This window comes from Hakea prostrata, chromosome 1, assembly GCF_041222555.1.
Source record: "Hakea prostrata isolate BN-2017 chromosome 1, UWA_Hpros_2, whole genome shotgun sequence".
Classification (NCBI taxonomy): domain Eukaryota; kingdom Viridiplantae; phylum Streptophyta; class Magnoliopsida; order Proteales; family Proteaceae; genus Hakea; species Hakea prostrata.
The window spans coordinates 32,116,458-32,136,930 of record NC_142600.1 but is presented as its reverse complement, the minus strand read 5'-3'; the positions used below and the strand labels follow the sequence as shown (position 1 = coordinate 32,136,930).

The 20,473-nt window shown below is 36.5% G+C and overlaps 2 long non-coding RNA genes across 5 annotated transcripts; both read left to right on the top strand.

Annotated features, from left to right (window-relative positions):
- Nucleotides 1–5,211: 5,211 nt before the first annotated feature.
- LOC149028759 (uncharacterized) lies at nt 5,212–8,649 on the top strand. Its single transcript, XR_016170448.1, has 4 exons — nt 5,212–5,588; nt 5,660–5,763; nt 5,856–5,916; nt 6,200–8,649. It is a non-coding gene; the product is annotated as an uncharacterized LOC149028759 (long non-coding RNA).
- A 74-nt stretch (nt 8,650–8,723) lies between these two features.
- Nucleotides 8,724–19,849, top strand: LOC149028758 (uncharacterized). Of its 4 annotated transcripts, none has more exons than XR_016170444.1 (8): nt 8,724–9,475; nt 9,649–9,852; nt 9,944–10,036; nt 10,147–10,309; nt 10,421–10,476; nt 16,933–17,135; nt 17,805–18,163; nt 18,908–19,849. It is a non-coding gene; the product is annotated as an uncharacterized LOC149028758 (long non-coding RNA). The 4 variants fall into 4 exon arrangements; XR_016170443.1 differs by having other exon boundaries at nt 8,724–9,852; nt 18,908–19,003; nt 19,515–19,849; XR_016170442.1 differs by having other exon boundaries at nt 8,724–9,852.
- The last annotated feature ends 624 nt before the right edge of the window (nt 19,850–20,473 follow it).

The window sequence follows — 20,473 nt, the reverse complement described above, 5'->3', positions numbered from 1 at the left end:
TCTAAATGCATTTTCAAGTAAGTCATCACAATCATCACATTTATCATCTACCATGTCTATCCTAACCCGATTAATTTTCCTTTGGATTTATATTCAATCACTCAAAACCTTATCTTAGCTTTGAGAATACGGAATCATCTTACCAGTTGTTTATCGTCGTCCCCAATATGTTGGTCTTCTTTGGCATCGTTGAGCCTGTGTTGTACCATTGGCTGAGTTTGCATGTGTCGTCATTGTTGGCAACCAAAATACAGTGTGTTGTAAGAGTACATAAACTGTACTGAAGTGAAGGTCCCATAGAAGGCTTTGGGAAATTTCTATGTTTTTTCGAGGATGATTAATAGTATTACAATAGTTTTGAGTGTTTTTGAGAAAATTTAAGTTTTTTTGGGTGAAACGAAGATTTCTTAGAATGGTGGATTTCACAAGTTACTGCACAAGGGTCATCTTGGATGAATTTTTGGGTAATCATCAAATTGTTTTATGGGTTCAACTCTAACTTCAAAACCGTAGTTCATAAGTCTTCTTTCCCATCACATTTTGAATTGTGATTCCTATATTAAACAAGAAAGTTATGAGGTTTCTCATGAGAGTGTTTGATATAAAAGCAAATCTAGGCAACATAGAATAGGATGAAATTTGACCTTTGTGATATAATCTACATTCAGGGATTCGAAAATCATTTTTAAAGAGTTTGGGGGTCTTTGTGAAAGAAGTTTTGTATCTCATGGAGGAGCATGTAATTTTGAAAGACTGAATTGTGTGAATCTAATGGTTATTAGAAGGATATGGATGAAGATCCAATTTTAAGAAATGAGATTGAAGCAGTTAGTTTTCTAGTGTCCATGATTGAGAAGATTTCCTCGCGAGGTGTTTGGTTATCCAGGAGTATACATATTGGTACATTGCGAAGTATAGTGATTAAAATGATCCAATGTGTTGCATGTTTAAGATAGAATCAAAACGATTATATTTGAAATAATCTTATGATGTCTCATATAACATAAGACATTAGATGGCCCAGATCTTACCCGCCATTTTAAAGTGGATATCAAATGGTTGTGTGATTAGATTCTCTTCGGGACTCATTCAGAAGATGAAATCCAACGGTTCCTATACATGAACGTTTATCCTTTTTAAAATCCCTAATTTGAGCGAAACATAAGCGAGTTTTTAAGGTTTGGCCTATGGAGATTAAGAAAAACAAGGAGGAGAAGCCAAGAAGCAAGATTGGTATGAAGAACAAGCTTGGATGCGTATTTTGGTGAAAACATTGAAGAAGAAGGTGAGTAATCTATTGTAATCTCCCTCATTTGTAAAGTTTCACCTTTTAAATAGTTTCTTGTTAGGGTTGAGTTGTTTGAGGTTGTTGTCTTATACTTTTGTGGGTACAAGAGTTCATACTGGAGTGGTTGCTCCATGTTTGAATGAGAGTGGGTGCTCTTTGATCATTATATTGATCAAAATTTTTAGTTTGGAGAGTATTGAGTAAATACAAAGCTCTATTTAAGGCATTACTCCGTGGATACAGGAAATCTGGCTGAACCACGTAAATTTGGTGTCTTGTGTTTCTAGTTTATTTTTCATTGCATATATTGGAGTGCTTTAATTGCAAAGTCGTGGTGCACTAGACCTAGCGACATTGTGGTGTGTAGTGGACATGCCCTTGTGTAATTGATAACTATAGGATCATCTTGACTAACTTTGTCTTGAGCTTAAAGAAGTGTCACATCAAAGGGAATTTTAGAAAACATTGATTCACCCCCCTATCAGTGTCAACCTAGGAATAACAACTCATACTACCTTTTTTGTTTTAGGATCGATTGAAGCTAACGTCTGATTCCTCCTTGCTTTCTATATGGTGAGATCGTTTGAATTCCTCCTCACCAGTCTCTTTCTCCTGTTCCACCTACCACCATATCATTCATCCCAAAGAATCTAATGTTAATGTCCATCAATTCCTGAATCAGCACTTTGCTTATTCTTTCTCGTGGATGAACCTTACACCATCGTTGTGTCCGATCCTTTATTCCTGAATCAACTTTGATTCTTCTCTCTCGTGGATGAATCTAATGTTTCATATTCCATCACTACAAGAAAAAAGGGAATTAGTGACGCTTAATTAGTGGCGGTTTATCGGTTTGTGATAAACCGCCACTAATAATACATACTTAGTGGCGGTTTATGATAACGACCACTAATAATATATACTTAGTGGCGGTTTATAACAAACCGCCACTAATTATGTCACGACCCCAGTTTTCACAGGTTTGGTGGGGCCCACATTATGGAATTCAACTAAGGCACGTGATAGCTCCTCTCATTTTCACCTCTTTATAATCAATGAAACAAAATGCTAGACAAAACATTTTCACGGCAAAATAAACAACCTGCTTGACAATCTAGCCCGTACATATATACATAAAGTCTGAAGTCCTTTTACATCTACATTTGACCTTTCAACAATGTCCAATTAAGAACATACAATCGCAAAAGAAAATATATATATATATATATATATATATATATATATATATATATATATATTCACTGTCCAATTATACAAACATCAATCGCAACGAAAAGAAAGTGAATTTACATCTGCAACTTTAAAGGCAGTGTCAGGTGGTAGCACCCTTGCTTTTAACATGTATTTGAATGTCTGTCAACATTTACAATAATGAGCTTTGCAGCCCAGTAAGCAGTAAAGGACAACCATGTAAGTAAGTCAGGCAGTTTATTATACATCAATTATCACATCAAAATCATATAACATCATACATTCCAAACTTTCCTTTATTTTTCCTTTTCCTTTATCCTTTTCCTGTTCCTTTTTCCTTTTCTTTATTTTTTTCTTTTTCCTTTTTCATTCAACTAGACCTAAGCGCTACCTGTAGAGAGAGCACCATCAGTCTAAACCACACAAGTGGCATCAGTCTCTTGGCTCAAGGCCAGGTGTTATCTACAGGAGGCCATCATCAGTCTAGTATATCTTTCCACTTTTCAGTCTCACTTCATGCCCTCCCATTTGGGTACATAAGTTCCAAGACTTACAAAAGCCATTACATTTTATTCCTTTCTTTATTTCTTTTATTTCCTTTCTTTTCTTTTCATTTTTCAGTCTTGCTTCATGCCCTCCCATTTGGGTACATAAGTACCAGGACTTACAGAAGCCGCTTCATGCCCTCCCATTTGGGTATATAAGTACCAGGTCTTACTGAAACCTTTAACATTTTATTCTTTTACTCTTTCTTATATTCACTTTCAAAATTGCCGTACCATGCTCTGCCTATTTCCATGTACATTTTTCATTTCAAGCATCATTCAGTCTCATCTGAACACAATTCATGAAATTCAATCATTTAAATATGAGAGTATGACAATTCCATATCTGATAAGCATAAGCATCATTTCAAATTCATAATTAACAGTTCAAGAATACTATTAGCATTCCAAGTCAAGTAGTTCAGTCAAATCATTATGATGTCATCCAATCCCATGCATTTTGTTCAATACACAAAGACACATATATCATGCACTTTCCATAAATTGCATCAATAAATAAATAAAATAGACTTTCTGTTATCATGTGCATGTTATATGTCCACTAAAAGGAATCACCCACTAACATTTACAGGTTGGTCAATATTATTTACTTGATTATGTTCCATGCGTGTGGGTCTTGACCTGGGTTCCGTTAAAATCCGCTCGCCCTCCTGCATCCCGAACAATTAACGGCAATTTACGGCTATTAAGAAACGCATGAGCCAATATGAAAATTCCCTTTTTTCTGTATTTTCTCTCTCCTCCTTTCTTTCTCCTCTTTTCTCTCTCCTCCCTACGGTTTTCCTTTCTCTCCTCTTTTGTCTTTTCTTCTCTCTTTCCACTTTCTCCACTCCTTCTCTCTCCTTTCTCCTATTCATCTTCTCTTTCGTTCAGCAACTCCTCTTTCTCTTTCTTTTCTCTCTCCTCTCTACCTCTCCTCTTTCTCTTCCTCTTTCCTCTCCTCCTTAACTATCTTCTAATCGTTTCTGTAAATCTGAAATCTTTCCTTCTCTTTCCTCTTTCTCTTTTCATTCCTCTGCACGTTTCTCTTTTCCTCCACTTTCTTCTCTCTCTCTTAAAAGTTCTGCAAACTGGGTGGTACAACTCTTTCTCTCTCTTTTTTTTTTCCAGTCTTCTCTCTCCTCTTCTCTTCTCGTTTATTTCTCCCCTACAACTCCCTCTCTTAATTCTTATCCATTTCCTTCACTTTTTCCATTTTGTCTTTTTCCACTCCCATCTTTCATATTACATGCATCCGATTGTGGAATCTGGATCATCACCCCCGACGGGGAGCACTCTGTGCTCCCCGACGGGTTTTCCACCACAAAAGAGGTGGGCCCCACCACTGAAAATGTAAAAAAAAAAAAAAAAAAAAAACCCCTCCCATCACCACCCTGGCCCCCCCTGTTTTTTGTGGTGGTAACCTGTCAGGAGAGCACAAAGTGCTCCCCCGATGGTCGCAGATCCGGACTCCAGCATAACACCCACTTCTTCCTCTTTCTCCTACTTTATCAACATTAATTACAAAAAAATAATATGAGATAGGTGTCACCCCTTCCCCTTCTAATTCATTAGAAAATATTTAATGGGCACGTGAGAAGGTGGTGGCATCTCCACCTTCTCTCTCCTCAATTACTAACACAAAACAATGATGTATATACCTAGTGGCCTTCTTGATGGGCTCGTGGGCCTGCTCTACTGCTTACACAGGGCCCACTTTAGGGTGTGAATATTCATACCTCCGGGTTCAGAAATTTGCGCTGATCATTTCCTCACTTACAGTTCAGTCTAATTCCACTGTTGTGGGATCCACAAGCGATGTCTGACCTCGACCACAATGGCACATTCACCACAATAATAAAATAATAATAGAAAAAGATGTGGGGCATTACAAATTATTAAAAACATACCAACATACCAACCCCACCCCGATACAGATGAAAGAATGTGAAAGTAACACGAATTTACTGACGGTTTTTGAAAACTGTCAGAATTTATTAGCATATTAGTGCCGTTTTGTGTATTAACACCACTGAATATTTAAACATTTGCAGCGGTTTTGGTAAAACCGCTACGAATATCCCTAACCTGTGGCGGTTTTATGAAACTGACGGTGTATTCCCAAAAAATATACCACCGGCTTTTCCTAAACTCCTCCCACCCAACCCTGCGCGGCTGCACCTATTTTTCACTTTCGATTTTGGAAGACGAAGAGTTGAAAACCTCATTCTCGAGCTCGCTCTCTCTCAATCCTAGGGGTTTTGGAAGAATTTCAGAGAGGATGAATGTGGTTTTGAGGTTTTGAGGATTTTTCTAGAGTCAGAATCATCAAATGCTCGAATTTCTGAGACGACTGAAGCTTCAGGTAAGTTGGAATCGCTTTCACCACTTGTAACATCAGTATCTCAAGATCTGGATTCCAAGTCCTTAAGCTATTTTCAGTTTCGATTTTCATGTTCAGCAGTAGTTGTGAAATAGGATTCCCAGGTTCTTGCATCACCAGCCTCTCCCATCATTTCGCTTGCAATGAAGCTCATCCTCAGGTACAGTGCGCAACTTAGCCTCCTCATTTTCTTCCTCCCAAGACGAATTCATCCTGTAATGTGCTTTGCAGATATTTTGTGGCCTTAATCTCGGCTTCCTCTGATGCCCTCTGCCTTTCATCTTACCGCATTGCACCTCATCCCCTTCTGATTCTACGAGCTCAACCGAAGCAGTGTGAGTTTGAGCTTTCATCTTTCAGCTGTGTTTTTTTTTTATTAAATAATATCATGTTTGCTCATAAACATAAACTCGTTTATGGAATGCAGAATCAGATTTTGCAATTCCTCGCTGCTTGTCGTTGTGATTTGTTTTGGTTGAGTTGGACAGGTAAACTCGATTTCCTCTCCCACCCAACCGTGGAGGTTCTTTTCTTAGAGGCCTTCTCTATTAATGCTATAATTTCTGAATTTGCAAAACTTAAGTTTCTGAGTAAGGTTTATGTGAATTTGATTGCGCTCCCACCCAACCATGGAAGTTATTTTCTTAGAGGCCTTTTTCCCTTTTAATGCTAATAGGGTGTTTCTTTTCTTGAGTTTCTATAGGTTGTAATGTAATAAATATTTTGCATTTATGTTGCTGCTCTTCCATCCTTGTCTGGTTTGGTTTACAGATTCTTGTGCCTCGTAATTCCATTCAACAAGTACATATTAGAAGGGAAGGAGTTGGAATTCTATATGAAGAAGTTACAGAGGATGAAGGGCAAGGGCAGTGCTGGTGCTGCTTAAGCAAATCATTATTCCAAGTGTTTCAATTTTGCCCTCTTCGCGTCAGGTTTTCTTGTTATGTTATTCCTGCTTAGGAGGATGACATGGTTTTGTTGATCATATACTTTTGAAAAATTTTGATATGCATTTAAGTGCTTAGAGAAGAATTTCAGTAGTGTTTTGCTAGAACTAATATTATTTTCTGGTGATGCTAATTTTTTTTCTTCTAAGTGTTCAATGAAATCTACTGGCAAATTCAACCTGGCTGATATTATCATTCTTATTTTAAAATGGGTATCGAGTAACCTAGTTAAGGGGGGAGCTCGGAGCCTTCATAGCTGAATTTTTCAATCGGAGGCGATGCAGACATCACATGTTAATATTTAAGCATCTTCTTCAAATGATGCATTAATGTGTGGATGCCCTTACCTGGAAAATAGCATTTGAACCATGTTTAAACTCTAGATGTGGGTAAAGGAAATGATAATTCATCCAATTTTGTTTTGACTTTTAGAGTATTATGGCTTTTTCTATTTCCCTGCAGAAGATCCATTCAGTTTATTGCTGCTAGTAGGTTAATTTAGTAACCAATGGTCTCAGACATCCTTGAATTAAGATAGAAGAATAAAATTCTCAATTGGTGGAACTGATGGATGTTATTTAGGGATCAGAAGTCCTTTAAGTGTGAATCATGAAGAAGAAGATTAGATTTGTTCAACTTGTGATTGCGAGAGTGTCTCTCTGATTTTGCTTTAATCAATTTGTAAATGTTGATAATATCAAAATCTAGTGAATGATAGCCATCACTGTCATAGGATCTATCATTAAAGCTAGATTTATGATGCTTAAGAAACATGTAAATAAACTTGCATTGATCAATATCAATTATCAGACAGCCCTGCAACCAATGATAGCAGTTTTCACATTTCTTTTAGTCCCATAATGATATAACTGTGCACCATAATGCAGTTGACCAGCAGTGCTAGATGAAAAATGGAATGAAGAATTTTAAGTCCAGAGATGGAGATACTCCTACAACTAGCTTTGCTATGGATGGTTTTAGAGTCAAGTTTGGGAAGATTTAGGGTTTAGGAAAATCCTAGGGACAAGTTAGGATTCAACAAACTCAATTTGGAATGGTTTTGGGTTAAATGGGTTTAGTAAAAATCACCATGGGTTGGTTGGGATGACTAAGGTTTTAATAAAATCAATTTGGGTTGTAACAAAGAAGCATGTGGTGTGTTTAGTGATATCTAGGCTTACCTTAGGATGATTTGGGAAGCCTGTGGCTGGGTCTGGGAAGGTTTAGGGATGTTATCGGTTGGTTTTTAGGTGTAGAAGTGATTCTTGGGTAGGCTTCTTGGGATCTTGGGTTGAAAGACCATAAGCAAGCTAGCTCACCCTAATGCTCCTCTTGGATATGGACTGTGTTTCCTGAACTTAGCTTTTGATGGGTTCACAAATGCTACTCAGGACTCCATAACAGAAAGGTATGTTAATGAGGTTACTATCTGGTAAGGTGCTTGATTCTTTGAGATTATTCATTCTTAATCATTTTTGGAAGTAGGTATATTTTTACTCATCTTCTCTGTTGAATAAAGCAAGTGCCATGCATGGTCTGCTCGTTTTGGGCGTATGTAATGTCATAATGCTGTTTGCAGATTCTTTCTTGTCTTGATAGAACTGAGAATGAAAATTATTGTACTAGCTAGTAGCATCCATCGATCCATATAATGAGGACCCATGGACTTGCATCATCATTTGCCTTGTGACAGAACATCAGACCAGTGAGTAGCTATAAAAATCTTTACCAAAAAAAAAAAAAAAAAGCTGTAAAAATAGGTCTTTTTATGCCCTGTTCTGGAGGGTTCTGAAAAAGAGAAAAAGGGGGGAGTTGGTTGGTTAAGATTGTGGGTTGGGGCTTTCAAGGTTACAGATAGACCTGTAGATTCCTGTTAACACCTCCCACATTGCGGTCGCCGCTGACCAGTCCAAGGATAGTCTCATTAGCTTTTTGGACTAAAGTGTTGTACATTGTGGAGTCCCATTTACAACATCTACTTAGATAAGGGAGAAAGTAAATGAAAACAACTTTTTTAAAACTTATAAATTGTGTGAATATCTAAGTAAGAGTCATAATTTAATATACATATGCATTTTCAGTTTTTGACTCCAGAAAAAATCTCACAATATGTATGTAGACTATATAGTTAGAAGAGCTAGAATTTTCTCATTCAATAGGTGCCGGTGGAACTTACCACCTCTTTTCATGTTGGACAACAACTTTTTATCCTCCATGTCAGTGACCTTGGAGAGTTTAATCTAATGCAGCTTTGATGTTTTGGATAAAAAGGAATATATATATATATATATATATATATATATATATATATATATATATATATATATATATATATATATACATTAAGACCCTGATCTTGGCTAGAGTATTTTAACCTAACATTCCCTAGATTATAGTTTTGAACTTAAACCTTGCTTTAACTCAAGATAGCCATGATAAGATTGGACTATCAAGATCAAACTTGCACATCTAGGTGAAACCCACAAGCTTGTAGACAACCATGCATGGTGATGAATGATTAAGAGATAAAATCTCACATGATGGCCAAAGACTTCTCTTCAACCTTGTGTTTTGTTTTACAATTATAAATAGTTTACTATCCTTAGTATTTCATTTTTCAAGTTTCTTAATGCATTTTTTTGTATGTTGGATATCATATTCAAATTTGTCTTTGTTGACACAACTCACTCACCATATTATTCTAGTTGCTTGCTATTTTAATGTATTTTATAGTTCCCTGTTGTAATTGAATGTCTAATGATAATATAATATTATACATCTATATATTTTTCTTTGTTAGTGTTTTACTTTGTGACTTTTAATGGATCCAGTGGATTCTGCTCCTTCTTCAAGCACTTCAACTCTGAGTGAGGATGCTTTTGATATGCTTATAGTTTTTTATTTATTTGAATTATGTGCCTTTGATTTATTTCTCATATATTGGAATTCAATTGTACGGAAACGTCATAAGAGGGGTCCAAATGTGTCTTTGAAGACGCAAATGATGGATCCAAAGGAAATAAAGCGTGTCATGGTTAATGTATATGGACAAGGGGATGATGGCTATGTAGCAGAGTTCATTACTTACCTAGGGACACAGGTAAGAAGTGGTTCGAACCTCCCCTATAACTATGACGATTGGAGGAAAGTACCTATTCACTACAAGGAAGCATTATGGAATAAAATCCAGGGAAAATAATTAACAATCTTACTTACATTAGTATTTACAACTAAGATGTTTCTTTTTTGATAAATAATTATTTTTTCTTGCAGAAGAATTATCAAGTGGATGCTTTGGGTAAGAAATGGGTATTTATCAAAATGGGACTGCAATGAAAGGCCTTTAAAAGGGAATTAAGAAAAGAGTTTTATGATGATGTTGGTAGTATTGATGAGGCAATCAATAATTGTCCAGCGGTGGTTCCATTAGATTAATGGAAAGAACTTATAGACATATGAAATAGTGAAAAGAACACGGTAATAAATCATTTATTTGTGAACATACATTTTATAAGTAAGAGTCAATGTTATACAATGTTAATCTTTTAATTGTTTTGTTATTATGCAGAAGATGCGTCATATTAATACTGACATCAGAAAGCTCCAAAAGATGACTCATACTTGTGGTCGAAAAAGCTATGCACAACGATTTCGCATGAAGGCACGTTTCCAAAATGTCACTCTAATTAAATTATTGTGAACACGTATGCAAACTATTAATTAACATTTTTATCTTTGTTTATTTATTTATTTTTTGTTAGATTTCTTTAGAAAAAGGAGCATCCTGAAGGTTTGGACCCTACAAGGATAGAGATGCTTTTCGAAAGTATGATGCATTGTAAGAGAAAGTGGAGTTATTAGCAAAAGTATGATGAATTGCAAGAGAAAGTGGAGTTATTAGCAAAATTGTTATTGGACAAGAATCCTGTATTAGGTAATGATAAATTATTATGTTTCATTTTACTTACATATAATTTAGTTAAGAACTAAGCAGGTATAATTGATTTGAAAATTAACTTTTATTTATGTTGTAATTGACCAACAGCTAATCAAGTTAAATAGGAGTGTAGGTTGCATATAAGTACTCACAGTTCTTGCTTGGTAAGACATTATTCATCATTACTTTTTGTGCTTATCTAACTTACATAAATTATTTTTGGTGTTGGCATTGCCACACATTCTATCTTCCATATTAACAATTATTGGATGAGTTACTTTTCATGTGGTTTTTATTTTTAAAAGAATTATTGTTCTTGTGGATCTTTTTGGATAGAAAGACAGTAAAAAAGTGGCAATAAAAAGTGTTGGATGCTGAGTAGAGTGGATGGGAGGTTGGTTGGTTAAGACAAAGGGTTGAGGAAATCACTTATAATATTGCTACAGCTGAGATTCTTTTAGAAATGAAGATGAAGAGAGAAGCTAAGAGAGCTAAGTTGAAGAGGTTTGATGAAGAGATCCAAAGATATCTTACCATTTCAAGTATTTTTAGCAGGAAAGCTTATAAGTTGAAGTGGCGCACACACATATATTCGAATGTGGGATGGGATGATAGTTAACATTTAGATGAAACTTATATACATTAGTGTTATTGGATATTAGTCTTTCAGTACAACATAAAGACTAATAGTCCTAATCATTGTAAAGTTCTCATCTTTGTAGAACTCCACTCATTGTAAAATACCACATTATGTATACTACCATCTCTATTTATAGTTAATGAAAGTTCTCCCCAGAACATAGTTGATTGGGGATTTCACCGTGGACGTAGACTTCACACTGAAGATCGAACCACATTAAAATTGTGTATTTATTTTGAACATGGTATCAAAGCATACCTGGATTTGTTCAGTGTGTTCTTGAAACTCTGCGTATTTTTTCCTCGGATATTGCCCTATTTTTTCGGCACTCGATCGTTCGATCGCGATCTTGTTCTCCTCCATCTGAGAGAGATGGAGCAAGCCACGTTCTCCTTTGCAGTGACTGTTTTGATCTTGAGCGCTATTACGCAGCTTTTTTTTAAAATCGCTCCCGAGGTCATGATCAAGAAATCACGAGCACAGTAACCCACCTAAGAACTCTCGAGCACAGAAACCAGCCGGAGCTTTGGAAGAGAAAACCCCTTTGACAGATAAGTACAATCACGTTTATTGATTTTATTTACCAAAAAAAAAAAAAAAAACTTCTTGTGGTGTCACGTGTCAAAGAGTTAAATTCTCTTTTTGTGTTATATATTTGCTTGCTTGGCATCTTGTGGTGTCACATGTTGAAGAGTTAAATTCTCTTTTTGTGTTATTTGCTTGCTTGGCATCTTGTGGTGTCACATGTTGAAGAGTTAAATTCTCTTTTTGTGTTATTTGCTTGCTTCGCACTTGGGTCTCACGTTTTTTTGAAGCCTTCAACTATTTTTTCTTGCTTGGTTGGTCATTGGTTGCATATATTAAATAAATAAATAAATAAATAAGGGAAGAAGAATAAAGAAAGGGTAGAAGTGTTATTATGACTGCCTCCACCTTACTCAATGAAAGAAATTTTTTGATTTGGTCTCGTGCAACAACCGTGGCCTTAGATGGGCGTTCTAAAATTGACCATGTTAATGGATAGACCAAAGCTTCTGAGATTGCTGATCCCAAATATGGTGAATGGCTTGCCAATGATAACCAAGTTATGACTTGGCTTTTTAATTCCATGGAACCTCAGATATATGAGATTTTTGCTTATTCTGAAACGGCTAAATCTTTATGGGATGCTTTGAGACTCATGTATGGGCAAACAGATAATTCTTCAAGAATCTATGAATTACAACAAGAGATTACCCATGTTGAGCAAGGCTCTTCTCAGTCTTTTTTTGATCATCTTGGAAACATTAAAAGGAAATGGGATGAACTTCGTCAGTATCGTCCACCAGCCCAAACTATTGATGAATATATGAAGAGAGATGAGCATGATCATGTCTTTCAACTGTTAGCCAGTTTTCGTCCTGAATATGAAGACTTAAAAAGACAGATACTTATGAATCCAGAAATTCTCACATTCACTACTGTTTGTGCAATTATTCAAAGAGAAGAAATTAGAAGACGTGTTATGCACTCTGAATCTAAAACAAGGGCTGACCAAAATGAGACTACTGCCCATGTTGCAAAAACAAATATCTTCCCTAATTCTGGCTTTGTAAATCAAGTCTCTTATGGTCGTCATTGTGGGAAAGGCTGTGGAACTCGACCTGCTTATCATTGTGATCATTGTAATCGTGATGGTCATTCTAAAGAACGATGTTGGCAGTTGCACCCTCACTTGCGTCCTTCTAAAGATCAGACTACCACTAAAGCATCAGATCCAAAAATTGTTGCACAAGCAAGCTCTTCAAATTTTCAGGGTTCTCTTGAACAGATTGCATCTCAACTGCAACAACTCCTTCAATCAAATTAGTTCTATTCACCCAGCAGCTGAATCAAGCAATGTTGCTCACACCACTAGTACTCCCCTTGCCCTTTCTACTCTATCTCAGAATTACTTTATAGTGGATTCAGTGCAAATTGACAATATGTGTCGTTCTTCATCTTATTTATCTGATTTAAGTATTGATAAAGTGGACTCCTGCCCTCCTATTACGGTTGCTAATGGCACCACTGTTCCTATTCAAGGACATTGGAAGTTGAATTTATTTTCAACCAAAACAGATGCATTGTTTGTGCCATATTTGTTTATGAATTTACTATTAGTTAGCAGGATTACTGAAAGTTTGAATTGCCATGTGATTTTTCCAAAGACAAATTAATATTTCAGGACAACAGAACCGGACTTACAATTGGTGGAGGTCACCTGCAACATGGTCTCTATGTGTTGGACTCTCCAAGTAGTGCTTTGGTTTCTTTGAGAAAACCTGAGAAATCCCAACTTTGGCATTGGCGTATGGGCCATCCTTCTGATAGGATTCTAAATTTTTTGAATTCATCTTTCCTTTTTGATTCTAGTTGTTGTGATGCTTGTCATTTTGCTAAGCAACATAGGTTGCCTTTTCTGAATAGTACTCATGTTTCTAGTACATTTTTTGAGATTGTGCATTCTGATGTTTGGCACTCTCTTGTGGATTCTAGAGATGGTTTTAAACTATTCATTAGTTTCATTGATGATAAATCATGAGCCACGTGGTTATATTTATTGAGATCCAAGAATGAAGTTTTGCAGATATTTCAAGATTTTTGCAATATGGTTCACACTCAATTTCAAACGAATATTAGAATCTTGCGAACAGATAATGGCACAGAGTATACAAATACTTCTTTCCAATCATATCTCAGAAATATGAGAATTTTGCATCAAACATCCTGTGTTGGCACACCTCAAAAAAATGAAGTTGCTGAATGTAAGAATAAACATTTGCTTGAGGTGACCCATTCTTTACTTTTTCATGGAAATCTTCCTAAACTTTATTGGTCTGATGCTATTCTTACAAGTTGTTATTTGATTAACCGCCTTCCAAGTAGTGTGTTACAATTCAAGATTCCAATGGAGGTTCTTTATAATCGTCCAATTATAATGACTCATCTTAGAGTCTTTGGTTGTGTTGCTTATGTTCACTCACAACATGGTAGCAAACTTGATCCCCGCTCACAAAAGTGTGTTTTTGGGCTACTCGACATCACAAAAAGGATACAAATGCTATAACCTTCTACTAAGAAAGTTTTTATTTCTTGTGATGTTTCCTTTAATGAAACTCACATGTTTTATCCTGACAGGAGTCAAATTCAGGGGGAGAATATGGATCATTATAATGAACTTATTGTGCAGGAATTTGCTCCTACCCCGTTACCAAGTATGTCAGATAACTCATCAATCGACATTGAGCAACAAAACAGTCTTAATACTTAAGAAGAACCACAAATATTGGCTCCACCTAAGAATGAGCAGACATCATCTATACAAGTTCGAATATCAACTCGAATCTCTAAACCTTCCATCAGATTGCATGACTTCTCAACATATCATATAGTAAAATATCCTATTCAATCTCATATTTGTTATGGTCGTATTTCTCCTCAATTCCTTGCTTTTTAACTGCTATTGAGGATCATAAGGATCCAAAAAATTATTTTGAAGCCAAGAATTCATCAGTATGGATGAAGGCTATAGAAGATGAACTAAAGGCCCTTGATAAAAATTATACATGGGATATTGTTCCACTTCCAAATGGTGTACATCCAATTGGTTGTCGATGGGTCTATAAGACCAAATACAACAATGATGGTACAATTAAAAGATTCAAGGCTAGACTTGTTGCCAAAGGATATACTCAAACATATGGGGTTGACTATAAGGAAACGTTTGCACCTATAGTAAAGATGAACACTCTAAGTGTGTTAATATTAATAGCCGTCAATTGTGAATGACCTCTCTTTCAAATGGATGTTAAGAATGCATTCTTACAAGGAGATTTGCTAGAAGAAGTATACATGGAAGTTCCTCCAGGTCATCCATTAAAAAATCAAGATGGTATTGCCTGTAAATTGAAGAAGGCAATATACGGTCTTAAGCAATTACCACGAGCGTGGTATGAGAAGTTAAGTACAACCCTTATAGTTTTTGGATTCAAAAGAAGTGGATTAGACTCTTCAATGTTTGTCAAGAAAATTACTGGTGGTACAATTGTTGTCTTAGTCTATGTCGATGATGTAGTTATCACTTGGAGATAATCATCGGAAATTACTACTCTCAAACAATATTTGGATAAAACTTTTGGCATCAAAGATCTGGGAAAACTTCAATATTTTCTTGGTATTGAAGTTGCAAGCTCTAGTAAGGGATTGTTCATTTGTCAAAGGAAGTATACCCTTGACCTTCTAAAAGAAACTGGAAAAATGGGTGTGAAACCAGCTAATTCTCCCATAAACTATAATAGCAAAGTGGTCAGTGATTCTACTCCTTTGTAAGATATTGGTTGTTTCCAATGATTAGTAGAACGACTAATTTATCTTACTATTACTAGACCTGATATTGCATATTCAGTGAGTTATATGAGCCAATTCATGCATGCTCCTACCAAAGGACATATGGAGTTGGTAGACCGTATTCTATGTTACTTGAAGTCATCTCCAGGACGAGGTATATGGATGAAGAAAAATGGGAACACTATTATTGAAGGATTCTTTGATGCTGACTTGGCAGGTAATCCTATTGATCGAAAATCAACTACCGGTTTCTGCTTATTTGTTGGAGGAAACCTAGTCACTTGAAAAAGTAAAAAACAAAGTGTGGTTGCACGTTCCAGTGCTGAAGCTGAGTATAGAGCAATGGCATCTGCAACTAGTGAATTGGTATGGATTAGATCTCTTCTTCAAGAATTAGGTTTTGACAGTTTTAGTCAACCTATGAAGCTCTTCTGTGATAATCAAGCAGCTACTCACATTGCTTCCAACCCAATATTTCATGAAAGAACCAAACACATTGAGATTGATTGTCATTTTATTCGTGAGAAAGTCCAAGATGGAACTATTGAAACTCCATTCATAAGAAGTGAAGAGCAGCTTGCAGATATTTCCACGAAAGCTTTATCCAAGGGAACATTCCAAAAATTATTGTCCAAGTTGACCTCAGACATCATCTTCGATCCAACTTGAGGGGGAGTGTTATTGGATATTAGTCTTTCAGTACAACATAAAGACTAATAGTCCTAATCATTGTAAAGTTCTCATCTTAGTAGAACTCCACTCATTGTAAAATACCACATCATGTACACTACCATCTCTATTTATAGTTAATGAAAGTTCTCCCCAGAACATAGATGATTGGGGATTTCACCGTGGATGTAGACTTCACACTGAAGATCGAACCACGTTAAAATTGTGTGTTTATTTTGAACAATTAGTATTGTTCTAAGTTTAAACTTCTTGGTTTAGTATGGTTATGATGGTCTAATGACCTCGTTCTTAATTATATTAGGAAATGCCCTTGGTAAGTCTCACTTCTGCATTTTGTTCTTTGATTGGATGTAAGAACATGTTCCCACCTTATGGCTCCTCAATAACTAATTGTGACCATCCTGATCCATATCCTGATCCTCAGCATTAGCATTGTTTTTTCCCCCATCTATGTAGGGAAAAGAGCAAGTGAGCAACCTCATTTATTAAGGAAAAGGTCCTCTTTTTTTTGTCAAAAGGAAAAGGTCCTTTATTGGAATGGAATGCTTCTTGAATACATCATACCTTCACTATCATCTGATGGAGCGTACACGGATCGTCTAGATCGTACTTGCTAGTGCGGTGAAGGCTGAAAACAAGCACGGATAAAAGTTGGCATATTCACTTGTATACCATTACCAAAGATATTAGCAATGTGCAAATCTTCAACAGAAGGTAGAACAAGAATAACCAGTTAAAGATTAACATTATATTATGTTTTTAGTTTGAGAATATTTCCCCACTATAATTGATGTGGTTTCCCATTAGGAATATCAAGATTCCTGTTGTGGTGTTTTTTAACTTTTGGTCATAACATGTTATACCTTGAGATCTTTGATATTAGCTGATTCAGCTTTATTCATGCTTCTGTTTGATACACCAGGGTTTGCTAGGGGTTCAGGCATGCAATGGCCCTTCTCAAACAAGGTCTCCGCTCTCCCTTAGTTAGTGTCTTTCAAGACCGTGCAAGAAGATAGGGCAAAAATGATAGTATTTGATCCCCTATCCTCCTCTGCATTTATGCCTACAGTATCAATAGCAGATGCGTTCGATGCTAATCACAAGCCCACTACAAGCATACTCTAGGTTCAATCTGAACCCGAACCCTTTCGAGTTAGCATGATAGTTTGTTGAAATTTTGGTACACTTGTTTTTGGCTGGAAACGGAACTTCTGTAACAAACCAAAGACCTCAAGTGCCAACGGCAATCGTAAAACCATCCGGGGTAGAAGCTGTGCATGAGAACCAGTCCCTTCCAAGACCTCCCTCTGTTACATCACAATTTCGTGCTCAATCAGGTAGCAGGTCTAGCAACAGGAATCCGGATCATCACCCCTTGTGCTCCCCGACGGGTTTACTACCACAAATTCGCTGGGACCCACCGGTAAAAAACAATAAAATAAAAAAATAAAAAAAACCCTCCCATCACCCAACCCCTGGGTCCCCCTGTATTTATGGTGGTAAAGCCGTCGGGGGAGCACAAAGTGCTACCCCGATGGGTAGCTGATCCGGACTCCCAATAACAGTGATGAAGGGATGGCCACAAAATCAATAGGTACTTTGGAAACTCCTAGCAGCAGCCAATCTGAGGCTCCTATTATGGGTACTCCTGTGTCATTTGATTCAACAACTCTCATGCCAACAGTTAATTTTTTATACGTTATATTGTATAAATTTATACTCTGGTTGTGGGTAGCTTGAGATCTTACCCTCTACTATCCTAGACTTTTGACTGATTGGTCTTTGGTTTTGCAGCTGTTCCTCAAGCTTTTTCAGAGCTTCCGTACACATCCTCGGTTGGAAAAGGCAAAGTTCTTAGAAACAGACTTTACCATTTCACACTGTCCTGGCAAGGCATGTTACACGTCTTAATCTTGTGATATGGATTTTGTTGGATCTGATAGCACTATTTTTTCTAAGTTTTGGTATTCTTTTGGTAGGTTAATTATCACACAGATTCTTTCCTAGATAAAAACAGAGATTATGTTGTGGTAGAACACTGCAGTCTATCGTCTTCCTCTAAATGCTCTTTCGTTGCTGGCATTTTCCCTCCTTCTCCGGAGGAATCTGCTAGATCATCATACAAGTTTTCTTCTATTGCCTCCAAGTTTAAGGTAATTACAGTAAGGGAATATTAGTATCTTTTATTTCCTTATAGGTATTATTATTATTTTTTCCCCCCATTTTTCAATGGGTTGCATGAGCTGGTTTGAGTCTTGTCTATTCTGATTCAAGTTTAGTCCCAATGACAAGTACCCACGACCAATTGCAATTCTTGCTTGATCTCATCCCAAACGATGGTGGTCAGTTTGTTGATGACATTAGAATAAACAATAGCATCAACCATTGTTGGTGCTAGTGATGATATCCAGAAAGTAGCAAAGAAGAAGATTAAGGAAAGAAAGAACCTGAAAGAGATGAACGCTAGTTTCTCGGTACAGAAGCTCCAATTGGTGTTGAGGAAGTCACATTTATAGCATTGGATCTAAATCTGGCCGTTGCAATACCTTACCAACTGAAATATAAAATTAAGTCACTCTGCATCAACCGTAAACCAGCCCATGTTCTCAAATTTCAGTTTGGGTAGGAAATTAGGTGTGCCTTCATTATTGGATTATCTAATTTGGGGACTCATCTACTTAGTTCCCTACTAGGAAACTGCTTCATGAGTTGCAAGGGTTGCTTAAGCTTCCAATTTGACCTTGTATACTGGATATACATGGTTGTTGATGCATTCGATTCTTTTTTGGCACCAAATGGAACTTCCTGAGCAAACTTGTTTGATGTATTTCTAAGTAGGGTGGTGGTATTATTTTGAAGTTCCTTCAATTAAACCCTTTCTTGTCCATTCAATGCAGGATTCTGAGTGTGGCTCCTTACAGCCCTAACAACAAATCTATAGAAAGCACCACAGCAGCATCCTTGTCCTTCACAACTAGCAAGGAGCAGTCATGGTGTGTGGCTAATTGAGATAAAAGACTTTTTAATGCCAAGTAGCATACTGCACAAGAGATGGAAAGAAGCTGAAGAATGGTTCTTCTCCTTTCCATTTTTTTCTCTTTATATTTAAGCCCTATATTGGTGCTCACTTCTTAGGAAATTATGAATTAATATTTTATTTTACATCACTGAAATCTATTGCATTATATTCTCAAGTTGATGGTTAGAAATTGATATTTTTTGGAGGCCATGATTTATTGCATCTGTCATGATTTATGTCATGCACAACTTTCCCAGTGACAAATAGAGGAAATTTGGTGCGACAAGAAGAAAAAAAGAGAGAAAAAAAAAAATTCTTGAAGAATGATTAGATTTCATTGATCTCAGATTTCATTAGTCTATCAATTAGCTTGGATTTACTTTATTTGGAGTACACTAACTTGGGTAATATGGAATGCCGGAATCCATTTCCTATTTCGTGGTATATACCCCAATCTTTCTAATTCCATTTCTTTTTTGACAAAGCTCTTAAATGACATTCAAGTGCAATCATCTATGCAACAACAGCCTCAAGTAGACATTCAGCCACCGACTCATTCACTTGGGATTCAAGTAGATATTCAGCCTCAAGTGCAATCATCTATGCAACAACATCGCTCGAGCAGTTGGACGTATGCTTTTAGATTTATTCTGATGCCACTTGGGATGCATCTTCTAAAGCTGGAGGCATGGTAGCATCATCTGGGATCTAGGAGGCCCGTTCGTGGTGGCAAAGTCAGTGGCTAGCCACGGTTACTCTGCCTATGCATTGGAGTTCAAAGCCATTCAGGATTCCCTTCACCTCGCATTTGTCCCTTAACATCTCTCATATTACAATTTGTGTCGTTTTTCTTCTTTTTCTATTATTGGTGTTTAGATTAACAATGTAACATTAAGAAATTTTGTATATTTGTATACAAGTTGACTTGATTAATATATATTGTATTTATTTTTCTTAAATTGTGTTCTTTGAATACTGTTAGCTTTCTTGAATTTTCTTTGTATTCATGTATTTGTATTGTCTTTCAGGAATAAATTTAATAATAGCAAATATAGGGGAATTTAAAATAAAAAAAATTAATGTAATTGGTGGCGGTAAACAAAAAACCGCCACTAAAGGATAGGAAATTACAAGGGGATGTACCACAATATAATATTGACATAATTTGTGGCGGTTCCTTAACTTGCCATCACTAAAAATGTCTTAATGGTGATTGTTTTGGGTGGACCATCACTAACTTCGACCCAAGAAGCCTTGTCAGCTTCGAGTCTTCTCTTTATTCCTTCCAGTAGCGTTTGGTTAGTACCTCTACTTGTCCATTGCTCTGGGGGTATGCCACTGGGACATACGATGCTCGATTATATATGTTCCGCAAAATTGCTCAAATTGCGGACAGTCGAACTGAGTACCATGGTCAGTGATTGTAAAATCCAGCCTTATCCTT